This window comes from Schistocerca cancellata, chromosome 9, assembly GCF_023864275.1.
Source record: "Schistocerca cancellata isolate TAMUIC-IGC-003103 chromosome 9, iqSchCanc2.1, whole genome shotgun sequence".
Taxonomy (NCBI): Eukaryota; Metazoa; Arthropoda; class Insecta; order Orthoptera; family Acrididae; genus Schistocerca; species Schistocerca cancellata.
This window is the reverse complement of record NC_064634.1, coordinates 440,593,926-440,606,804: the sequence shown is the minus strand read 5'-3', so window position 1 is coordinate 440,606,804 and position 12,879 is coordinate 440,593,926. Positions and strand designations below refer to the sequence as shown.

The 12,879-nt window shown below is 43.8% G+C and overlaps 1 protein-coding gene across 1 annotated transcript in view; it reads left to right on the top strand.

Moving 5' to 3' along the window:
- Positions 1 to 12,273, top strand: part of LOC126100262 (E3 ubiquitin-protein ligase FANCL) — a 189,326-nt gene extending 177,053 nt beyond the window's left edge. Inside the window, exon 10 of the mRNA XM_049910852.1 lies at positions 12,255 to 12,273. The gene's annotated coding sequence lies outside the window, so the exon portion shown is untranslated. The remainder of the gene's footprint in view (positions 1 to 12,254) is intronic.
- The last annotated feature ends 606 nt before the right edge of the window (positions 12,274 to 12,879 follow it).

Sequence of the window (12,879 nt, the reverse complement as noted above, 5' to 3'; positions counted from 1 at the left end):
CCGGAAAACAGCTGTTCCCCCCGATGTTCTTGAATAAAACTATCATGGCCCAGCAGTGGTTACCGTGCCAATCATGGTTTCCAGCAAGGAGACACGATCTTCCTCAACCAATCACTGCAGTGCAGTACACATTCTGTTCTCTAAAAAAAACCGCACACAATGCCTGGAAGTCCTGCAGCTAAACCCCAGGCGCATTTCACAAGATGAGGGAAGCTTCCTAGTGAAAATAAGCTCCATTTTGTCCATAAAACGATTTAGTGGACACCGTGTTGGCAAGGCATGGCGGCATCTAAGAAACGCGACATCCCGAGAAATTCATCATCCCGTTTCACAACGTACACTATTCTTGTAAGAAACACATTAGCCGGGCTCCAGCCCGATACCACTTTACCTGGTCCTGCGCAAGGGATAGGGAGACCAGACTCCCACATCACGTCCACTCGCTAATAAAGCGGTTAGGCTGGCCCCAGGATGCCCAGTGCCACCAGTTTCTAAGGAGGTGTCACTTCGCATTCAGCAATGGCGTTCCCACCCTCTTGTTTGGCCACCAGCGGAACAACGTGGGCCGCCAGATGACGGCCCATAAACCACTGCCCTGCAGGGCACACGGCCAATTCTGGTGACTACAAAAGGAAGGTTAGCAATGAGAAAGTGCTGAGAACTTGCCTGCTGCTCAGGGAAAGTTCTAAAGCTGCCCTTAATGCAATGGTCACCTCCAGCATCCAAAAATCTGTCTCAATAGCCGAGTTTAATTCTCCTACTGCTACTCAAGTCATGCAAGTACTGTGAGATCAATCAGTGGTTTACCCTACCCGTAATAGTCCATCAGATTAATATCAATCGGGGGAAATTTAGATACACCAAGGGCGAATGAAATGAAATGATCATATGGCATTGTTGACCGGGAGGCCCCATTCGGGGGAGTTCGGCCTCCGTATTGCAAGCCCTTTTTAATTAACACCACTTCTTCGACTTGCGCGTCAGTGATGATGAAAATGATGATGAAGGATACACAACACCCAGTCCCCTGCCGGGAATCGAACCCGGCCCCCCTGTGTGGTAGGCGGTAACGCTACCGCTACGCTACGGAGGCGGAGGGCAAATGAAAGGGGAAGTGCCTGATGTGTATTACCATGGCAGTGGCCTGCCTGTAAGACACTGCCGTCTTTCACTATGTTCCACAATGTATGATGAACAGTGTGTCCCAAAACACTTGTGCGTGCACCAGCATTGTGCTCTTTTGATCCAAGAGATACCACAGATCTGTCTCACTTTACAGAGCAGACAAGCCTCTGAACCACACGTTTTGTGGTCGGTCATGGACGTTCAATCATTTAGCGCCTAGTGTTAGTTTCACCGTCCTTCTACCTCTTTCTGTATATGCGCACGACAGTAGCACATGAACATTCGACCAGCTTCGCCAGTTTCGAGATATTCGTTCAACGGCTCTTTGTAATAATAATCTCCTTTTTCTGAAAGTAGCTTATATCAATTTCCCCATAATGTTTTGGCCTGTCACTGTAGGTTTCAATTATATTTTAATAGTTGTTGATACATATTCCAAATTTTTGGGGCATTACTGATAAAAAGAAAAAGGAGGAAGGCAGTCGCTCAGGTGATGGATCAGTTGCTGCAGATGGGAACGAGTCATTGCCCGATCATAGAAGTTTTATAACAGGTATTTCAAGACGTAATGAAATGGCGAGGAACATATCACTGCTCAACATTCTTCCACATGAAAAGAATTACAAAAAAAGTATGTGGCTGCTCTTTAATATTCAAGGATCACAGAAATTTTTAGATATTTTCCCACAAATAATTGGACATTGTAACCGAACTGTACAATAAACAATAAAAATGAAACCAATTAACGTTTGTGATAATGAGCTTCTAAACACAAAATAAAATAGTATTAAAATGGTAGACCCAGGCAAACAGAAATTTAATGTCGGTGATTTAGTGCGTATGTCAAAGCACAACAAGGCATATGAGAAACCTTACCAGTCGAACTGGTAAACAGAGGTATTTCCAAAGTGCAACGAACAAATACTAGAACTTACACCTTGAAGGACGGCAGAGGTCGTGAAATAGCCAATAGCTTTTAGACAGAAGAATTAAAATTGTTCAAATGGCTCTGAGCACTATGGGACTTAACTTCTGTGGTCATCAGTCCCCTAGAACTTAGAACTACTTAAACCTAACTAACCTAAGGACATCACACACATCCATGCCCGAGGCAGGATTCGAACCTGCGACCGTAGCAGTCCCGCGGTTCCGGACTGCGCGCCTAGAACCACTAGACCACCGCGGCCGGCTGCACAAAAGAATTACAGTGAAGCTCTGAACAGGATTTGTTTCTCATAGATCATGTTAAAAGACGTTGAGGGAAGGTGTAAATAACTCCTTAATGGTACATGTAACAGGACCTTTATAGATTTTTTGACAACAATGAACTTATATAATCTGGTTATGCTCGTTTAAGGATTGTTGAATATCTGTTCTTTCATTCCGGTATATTTGCGAGAAGCAGTTCATTACCAGGAAAAATTGACAGTTGAATTTAAATGTTATTTGAAGAATCTCATCACACCATAGATTTAGATAAGTGTAACTAGTAACATAGTTTTCCATTCACATTAAGGAGCTGTAAATAGCTTCTTAATTAACCAACAATCACATGCCATTTACTTAAATTTATGCAATATTATTTATATCGCAGGAACACATGCAAAATTTTCACCATTTCATAAAAGTAACGTTAAGCACTGATGGGAACATTTTAATAATTTGTATGCATTATTATATTGTGTTTATTGCTGTTGGAATATTTCTTAGGGAACGAAGTTCCGTGCACACTGGGACTGTGAGAGAAAACTGCATCCCCAAAAATTGTTCCTCCCAAAGAAGATGGAAGTAGAGAAAGTTGAAAACGTAGTACTCATTTAACGACACATAAAATGATCTCTTTCTTGGCACGACAACCCATTACTTCTACAGCCAAATACAAGTGGGATGAACCATGTAACTAACGTTAAAAGACATCCTCAAGGGAAACATTTTGAAGTTTTTCGACCCTCCATCCTTACGGAAAACGAGAAGCACACTGATGGAGGAAACGAGACCACCCATGCCCAGGGGCAAGAGGACCGCAGTGCCTACCCCTACCCTCTCCCAACCCCTGCCAAGCTCTGAGGCAAAGGAAAAAAAATATAGTGAAGTACCTTCCCTTTCAATAACATGATTTAAAAATCCGTATTATGTAGTTTTTTTAGCTGGATAGTAACTGGAACTTTTTAATTGTTACTTACAAGTTGCCATTCGTCTTCCAAGATACTAAAAATACTTCATACCTCCATGTCTAATCAACCAGCCCCCTATAAATTATCGAACAGACACCCTTGGATGGAACTGATCGTACGGATCAAAATGTGAAATATCTGCACCAGGAAATGGTACTGTGGTCTTATCAGGTGGTTATTGTATGTCACTGTACACAATGCCTGTATATTCTACCGCAAAAATGAAAATATTATCACTCATGTAAATTTTCGATGGTAAGCTTTGCAACTGTACTTCAGGAGGCGTGCGACGCCACTGAAAGGAGTTGGATGAACCCCACACTTCAGTGCTATAGCAAATGAGCACCATTTTAATGGAATGAACTACTTGATCGCGAAAATGCAGGAACTCAAATGAAGATGATGTGTTGAAATAAACAGCAAAACATACTCCGTACAAAAAATGTAGCGTGGGACTGTGTGCTGAGTGCTTCGTCGCTTATCATACCAAGTAATTCGTTATATTAGTTTCTGTTTCTAATGTGCACTCAAATTTAATTTGTTTCTTTCAGTACAAAAATGTGTGACCTTTCCATATACATGTATGTTTTGCTCTCAATAGTACTTAGCGTTACATAGATGGTACGGCATGTTATATTAAAACCAGGAAGATAGCTTTTTCACTTTCAGTACTTCTTTTCAAAAGTAGCAAGCAAGGTATAAGCAATAAGGGTAAAAAAGATTATTTGAGCACTAATGGGTTAAATGGATTGGCTTCCCATTTTGCACAGTAGCTAGATGGATATGAGCAATTTGGTATGTAATAAGGCACGCAAACCTCAAAGTATACATGGCATAATGTGAGTTATAGGAAGAATAATAGATGTGGTGGCAGAATTTTCGACGAGTTATGAACACCACTCATCGTACACCAAAGAAGAGAAAACCCTTGCAATGTTTAAAAAATTGCGTCCAATTACCGGTGTCAGCAACTGAAAGTGCCCATAAATGGAAAGTAGTAAGAAGAAGAGAACCGGTTAAAGCACGTTGGGTTGTTCCACTACCCAAGACATCAGGAGGAATCATCACATTCCTAATGCCTGCACTGCCAGGACTTTCAGCTATCGGATGACAGGAAGGAGGAGCAGGAACACCCATCACCCAAACAGTGCAAAATGTGAAAAATGATCAACAACAGTTTGATGAGGCGAGAAGACGCAGTAGGATTATAGAATCTGCTGCTACTGGAAATAAGATGACGGAATCTGTCGCTATCTGTATCTATAACCATAAGGGAACCAACTTGCGTTGTTCACAAATACAAGCTTCTAGTTATACTTCAGTGCCTAATATCAATCTACTTAAATTTGTCAAGAAATTTCACATTCCAAGGTTTTGTGTGGTGTTTAAGTGGAATTCGATGCCTAACACTATGTGGAAATCTAAAGAATGTGGGATTCCAAATCTAGATGTTGCAGGTGAACTTGGAGCTCACTTGGTTGTATATGTTAAAAAAAAAAGTTTGAATAATATCTACTACTTTGATTCATTGGAGACTTATATCCGCCAAAAGGACTGCGACAGTAATTTACCGGCCAAAGTGTGTCCTACAATTTTAAATGCTATCAAAACTATCGATACGTATCTGTGCGTACATTTTTGCCTCGTATTTCTCCTGATGACTGCGTAAAAACAAGATGAGATTCAGATGTACTGTACGCAATATCTTTAAAAGAATGAGCATCAGTTCTAAGAACAAATTACTTTCCACCACCTGATTTAAGTGGTATTGGAGTATTGCACTGACTGGTTTGGAGACATTCCGAGGCGGCCGTTGTGGCCGTGCGGTTCTAGGCGCTTCAGTCCGAAACTGCTCGACTGCTACGATCGCAGGTTCGAATCCTGCCTCCGGCATGGGTGTGTGTGATGTCCTTAGGTTAGTTAGGTTTAAGTAGTTCTGTTCTAGGGGACAGATGATCTCAGATGTTAAGTCCCATAGTGCTCAGAGCCATTTGAACCATTTTTGAGACATTCAGCAGCATTCCTAATTTCAATGAGGCACATACTCGTAGTAAACTACATGTGGAAAGTGGTGAAGAAGATGTTGAGGATACACCATACATAATATGCGACACTGATGATTTAAATGCATTTTAAATGGTCTGTAAAAAGGTTTGAGTTACATACAAACGCCAATACGCTTAAATTGGAAATAAGGGCAAGGCGAGTGGCAACAGACTTTAACTGGGAAGGTTCAATAGGATTATTACTAGTCTCTCAAAAAGTCAAGTTTTACACCATTTGGAAACAATTCAGAATTCAGCTCAGCCAGCAGATATAGTACCGGTAATCACAACCCTCATCAAATGAAACGTCACAACGAATGCGTGTTTCAGCAACTAATGGATTCACACAGTCTATAGATTCTTCTCTCTTGCTGACTCAGGATATGAGATTGCTGAGGCACCCTCCAACAACATATATACTCCATCGACTGGTCAGCCATTACACTGGCGCGAGTTGTGTATTGTGGACCAAGATGGAAGCATAAGCGATTTTCAAGGTGAAAAAAATCATAATAATGCTACACCTAAAGCGGGATGGGTGGTAAGGCACAAACCCATCACATACAGTCAACAGAGAACCATTTTGCATCGGAGACACAACGTGGTAACGTGGAAGAAATACCAGTTTTTCTAGACTTGAAACCTAGCAATGATATCACTTAGTATAATCACTCCCGTAGATTATGATGACTGAAATATACATCAGGAATATTTATCGTACAAGCCTTATGGTTCAGAAACATTTAATAAAAATGATGAGATCGGGATTCTTATACAGCACCAGGATGCTTTAACCATCCCATGCAAAGTTTGCCTATACTTAGATGGAAAATACCAGAAAAAGGATGATGGCGCTGATGTGACATCAAAGCTTTCAGATAAAGCTTCAGCATTCCTATTTTTGGAAATAAAATGTGCAGTGAATTGTGTTGAGACTGATGAGACAAGAAATATGGGGGCGACATGAACCCTTAGAACATGTTTCTGCATCGATCATGGTGCTGAATGGTCTAGAAACTGCGGAAAACACAACAGTAGCAGAGTACAGACGCTTCGGCACTTGTATAGCTCTCAGGATGTTCATAAGACACTTTGAAGACATGAAGAAACTCATCACTATGAACGTGAAACAGTAATCTGTTCTTGTACAAAGTACAAAAAATAATAACTGATATATTCAAGAGGAAGATGAGCAATTAAAACTTTTAAATGTCTTGAATGCTGGACTTTATCTATCCTTAACTTTCTGTTCATGGGGGCTGTTGAATATCCACTACTGCTGACTGCATCCTAACAGACGTGAGCTATTAAAACTACTGTTCAATGAGAAACACCACAATTCATTACACTAGTGTTTCTAACAGACAGAAAGGGGAATCTGACAAAGGTTTAGAACAATTTCACCAATTTTAAGTTTTCTAATGCTAAGTTTACTTTAACTCAGAGCTCTGTCATATGATAATATACAACTAGAGTGTAATCATGGTTTATGCAGCCTACCATCTAATATGCACACAAGGGTTTGTTCTTACTGTTATGAGGGTGTTAAGGAATAAGAAGGATGCAAGTTCAGCCCATGGAAATTTAAGAACTTGGCCCCCATCATCATGCTCAAAACAGAATAACAGTATCAAGTTTGGTCCAATAAATATCTGTATGGAAACCGAATCTTCAGCAACTTTCCTATCAGGCAATGCAGCATATACTCTATATCGCAATCTACAGCATTTCACGATGACGCCTCAAAGTGCAAACATAATTATAGCCATTCAAGACTTCCACAATGAATGCGGACAGTCTGTATTGAAAGATATTGCTTTCATCAGATTCACAAATGTTGTATACACACTACTGGGCATTAAAATTGCTACACCAAGAAGAAATGCAGATGATAAACGGGTATTCATTGGACAAATATATTATACTAGAACTGACATGTGATTACATTTTCACGCAATTTGGGTGCATAGATCCTGAGAAATCAGTACCCAGAACAACCACCTCTGGCCGTAATAACGGCCTTGATACGCCTGGGTATTGAGTCAAACAGAGCTTGGATGGCGTGTACAGGTACAGCTGCCCACGCAGCTTGAACATGATACCACATTTCATCAAGAGTAGTGACTGGCGTATTGTGGCGAGCTAGTTGCTCGATCACCATTGACCAGACGTTTTCAGTTGATGAGAGATCTGGAGAATGTGCTGGCCGGGGCAGCAGTCGAACATTTTCTGTATCCAGAAAGGTCCGTACAGGACCTGCCACATACGGTCGTGCATTATCCTGCTGAAATGTAGGGTTTCACAGGGATCGAATGAAGGGTAGAGCCACGGCTCGTAACACATCTGAAATGTAACGTCCACTGTTCAAAGTGCCGTCAATGCGAACAAGAGGTGACCGAGATGTGTAACCAATCGCAACCATACCATCAGGCCGGGAGATACCCAGTATGGCGATGACGAATACACGCTTCCAATGTGCGTTCACCGCGATATCGCCAAATACGTATGCGACCATCATGATGCTGTAAACAGATCCTGGATACATCCGAAAAATGACGTTTTGCCATTCGTGCACTCAGGTTCGTCGTCGAGTACACCATCGCAGGCGCTCCTGTCTGTGATGCAGCGTCAAGGATAACCGCAGCCATGGTCTCCGAGCTGATAGTCCATACTGCTGCAAACGTAGTCGAACTGTTCGTGCAGACAGTTGTTGTCTTGCAAACGTCTCCATCTGTTGACTCAGGGATCGAGACGTGGATGCACGATCCGTTACAGCCGTGCGGATAAGATGCCTGTCATCTCGACTGCTAGCGATACGAGGCCGTTGGGATCCAGCACGGCGTTTCGTATTACCCTCCTGAACCAACCGATTCCATATTCTGCTAACAGTCATTGGATCTCGACCATCGAGAGCAGCATTGTCACGATACGATAAACCGCAATCGCGATAGGCTACAATCCGACCTTTATCAAAGTCGGAAACGTGATGGTACGCATTTCTCCTCCTTACGCGAGGCATCAGAACAATGTTTCACCAGGCAACGCCAGTCAACTGCTGCTTGTGTATGAGAAATCAGTTGGAAACTTTACTCATGTCAGCACCGGCGCCAACTTTGTGTGAATGCTCTGAAAAGCTAATCATTTGCATGTCACAGCATCTTCTTCCTGTCGGTTAAATTTCGCGTCTGTAGCACGTCATCTTCGTGATTTAGCGATTTTAATGGCGACTAGTGTATTATAAGAAATGTTATATATATTATAACAAATGATGTCGTATCACCAAGACTATTTAGAGATGTGAGGCGAGTCAAGACACAAAGAAACTGTATTATGACTAATTTGTAAATACCATAGAATACGCTGGGATGATTCTGGAATAGCTTACTAAAATATGGTCATGTCGCCTTGAGTATAGACCCAACTGTGTAAGTGAAAAGTGTTGAGAAGGCTTTGTGGATGTATGTTATTTAAAAGCAAATTGCGATTTGGAACCTGGATTCATACAATGCCCATCTCTCAGGATGTCAACAACAGCTGCGACTTCAGTGCAAGCAACTGGCGGCCACTGTTCTCCTGTGTTACCCAGTGTCTCAGCACCAGGCACTATGTTCCACTCTCCTGTACATCACGCAACCCTACCCATACAGTCACCAACCCTAGCGTTCATTGTAGCCCAATGCCGTGTATCGTTGAAGACACCATCCATCATCTTGTGTGCCTAAATGTGACAGCTGTGAAATTGCAAAGAAAGATGCTTTTCATGGTCGTTATACACTGATGGAAAAAAACCTCAACACCAGGAAAGAGTTGTCCGACATAAACGGTAGTCGGTTGGCGTATTTCTACACATGAAAGTTGATGTCTATTAAAATTTCGCGCCAGTCGCACTACAGTAGTGTTAATAGCGCCAATATGAGGATGGAAATCAGGTTTGCTTTAAATACAAACTGCAACGGTAGTGAGCGTTGTTATCTTTGAGATTGGATTTGGTGAACTGATGTTAAACAAGTATACCTTTAAGGTGACACCGACGCCATTATCAACACCTCACTGAGTTTGATCGATGTTGTATAATAGGACTAAGAGAAACTGGATGTTCCTTCTCCAATATTGCAGAAAGATTTGGCAGAAATTTAAACAATGTACATTATTGCTGGCAGCGGTGGTCACAAGAGTGTAAGGTCAGATGACCATGTGCCGCTACAGAGAGGGAAGACTGTCATGTTTAACGTATGACTGTGGCGCATCGTACTGCATCCGCAACAGCAATCTGAGCAGCAGCTGGCAGCATAGTGACACAACGAACTGTTGCAAATCGGTTACTTCAAGGACAACTCCAAGTATACCTTTATCATGCATTCCACTGACCTCAACCCAGAGTCATTTGCGATTTCACTGGTATCAAGCAAGAGCTCATTGGAGTACAGAATGGAGATCTTTCATGCTTTCTGATGAAAGCCGGTTCTGCCTTGGTGCCAGTTATGATCATGTGTTGGTTAGAAGGAGGCCAGGTGAGCAACTGCGACCAATCTGTCTGCAGCCTAGACATATAGGACGTACAACAGGAGTTATGGTCCAGAGTGCAATTTCGTATAATAGCAGGAGCACTCGCGTGTACCAATATTGCACATTTGCAATGGATTACTTCGTGCTTACAGTGACCTGTGATCTTTCAATGTTAATCACATTAATTCCTTTGCTGTCAGTGTAGTTTATTAGTCACATAATAGTCATTTGTCACTGTAATATACACTCCTGGAAATGGAAAAAAGAACACATTGACACCGGTGTGTCAGACCCACCATACTTGCTCCGGACACTGCGAGAGGGCTGTACAAGCAATGATCACACGCACGGCACAGCGGACACACCAGGAACCGCGGTGTTGGCCGTCGAATGGCGCTAGCTGCGCAGCATTTGTGCACCGCCGCCGTCAGTGTCAGCCAGTTTGCCGTGGCATACGGAGCTCCATCGCAGTCTTTAACACTGGTAGCATGCCGCGACAGCGTGGACGTGAACCGTATGTGCAGTTGACGGACTTTGAGCGAGGGCGTATAGTGGGCATGCGGGAGGCCGGGTGGACGTACCGCCGAATTGCTCAACACGTGGGACGTGAGGTCTCCACAGTACATCGATGTTGTCGCCAGTGGTCGGCGGAAGGTGCACGTGCCCGTCGACCTGGGACCGGACCGCAGCGACGCACAGATGCACGCCAAGACCGTAGGATCCTACGCAGTGCCGTAGGGGACCGCACCGCCACTTCCCAGCAAATTAGGGACACTGTTGCTCCTGGGGTATCGGCGAGGACCATTCGCAACCGTCTCCATGAAGCTGGGCTACGGTCCCGCACACCGTTAGGCCGTCTTCCGCTCACGCCCCAACATCGTGCAGCCCGCCTCCAGTGGTGTCGCGACAGGCGTGAATGGAGGGACGAATGGAGACGTGTCGTCTTCAGCGATGAGAGTCACTTCTGCCTTGGTGCCAATGATGGTCGTATGCGTGTTTGGCGCCGTGCAGGTGAGCGCCACAATCAGGACTGCATACGACCGAGGCACACAGGGCCAACACCCGGCTTCATGGTGTGGGGAGCGATCTCCTACACTGGCCGTACACCACTGGTGATCGTCGAGGGGACACTGAATAGTGCACGGTACATCCAAACCGTCATCGAACCCATCGTTCTACCATTCCTAGACCGGCAAGGGAACTTGCTGTTCCAACAGGACAATGCACGTCCGCATGTATCCCGTGCCACCCAACGTGCTCTAGAAGGTGTAAGTCAACTACCCTGGCCAGCAAGATCTCCGGATCTGTCCCCCATTGAGCATGTTTGGGACTGGATGAAGCGTCGTCTCGCGCGGTCTGCACGTCCAGCACGAACGCTGGTCCAACTGAGGCGCCAGGTGGAAATGGCATAGCAAGCCGTTCCACAGGACTACATCCAGCATCTCTACGATCGTCTCCATGGGAGAATAGCAGCCTGCATTGCTGCGAAAGGTGGATATACACTGTACTAGTGCCGACATTGTGCATGCTCTGTTGCCTGTGTCTATGTGCCTGTGGTTCTGTCAGTGTGATCATGTGATGTATCTGACCCCAGGAATGTGTCAATAAAGTTTCCCCTTCCTAGGACAATGAATTCACGGTGTTCTTATTTCAATTTCCACAAGTGTATTACTACGTTAAGACTACCCAGAACTCTGGTTGCTACAAATGCTTCCAAGAACATGTCAAAAATTCTCACTCTGGTGTTCTCGAAGAACCTTGTTCTAAATTTTTTGTTGCCTAAACCACAGGGATTCAGATTGCCAGAAGTTCTTCCGAGAAATCTGTTACATTGTCCACTTGGATGCGTTTACAAGAATATCTTTATAATTTTGGTTCAAATGGCTCTGAGCACTATGGGACTTAACTTCTGAGGTCATCAGTCGCCTAGAACTTAGAACTAATTAAACCTAACTAACCTAAGGACATCACACACATCCATGCCCGAGGCAGGATTCGAACCTGCGACCGTAGCAGTCCCGCGGTTCAGCACTGAGCGCCTAGAACCGCTAGACCGCCGGGGCCGGCTTTATAATTTTGGTAGGCTCTCACTTTACTAGGCAGCATTCCCCATTTCTACTCTCACATCGGAAAAAAGGGCGGGAAGTTTCCCCATTGGTTATGTGTATTCTGCCTTCCGCCTCCACTCAGCCTTAGGCTGGAATATGTAAGACATGACTGCGCCTGCTGAATTCACTCCAATTTTAGTCTTACTATGGGCAGCATCAGTAGTCATGAAGTGCTCCTCCGACGCATCTAGTGAGGAAGGTGACGATGAAGGTCGCAGGTTCCCTCATCTCAAAAACACTTTATGTATGTGTGCGTTGTGTTTGTGTTTAATGTAATGAATTTTTTGTTGTTACAGATAAGAACATGTTATCGTCACTGCTGGTTATGGGACTTTAGACTTTCTGATGAAATTTGTTGGTGTTTGGTAGGGAGGTGGCTCGGTTGGGATGACAGGACCAGTTCCCCACCAAGCAGTGAAGATTGTAAAGGTAAGTAAATACTTTATATATGTGAATAATTTTTATAATGGTCATCTTACATACGTTATTTTCGTTGACAGAGTTGTTGAATGTCCTCCTGAGGGAAATCATGTCAAATACTTTCCAACTATCGTCAAAATCAAGAGCTGGTTGGAATACCATGCCCATAATGTTCCAAACGTTCTCTATTGGGGTGAGATCTGGAGACCTTGCTGGTCAAGGTAGGGTTTGGCAAGCACTGAGACAAACAGTAGAAACTCTCGCCATGAGTAGGTGGGTATTATCTTGCTGTAATGCAAGTTCAAGATGGCTTGCCATGAAGGGCAACTGCCGTGCTGTAAGGATGTAAGGATGCCATGGATGACAACGAAAGGGGTTCCTGTACGAAAAGAAATGGTATCCCAGACGATCATTTCTGATAGTTACGCTGCACAGCAAGGGACAGATAGGTTCGTAACCCACTGCTGTCTGGGCCGTCTCCAGACACACCTTCAGCCTGGG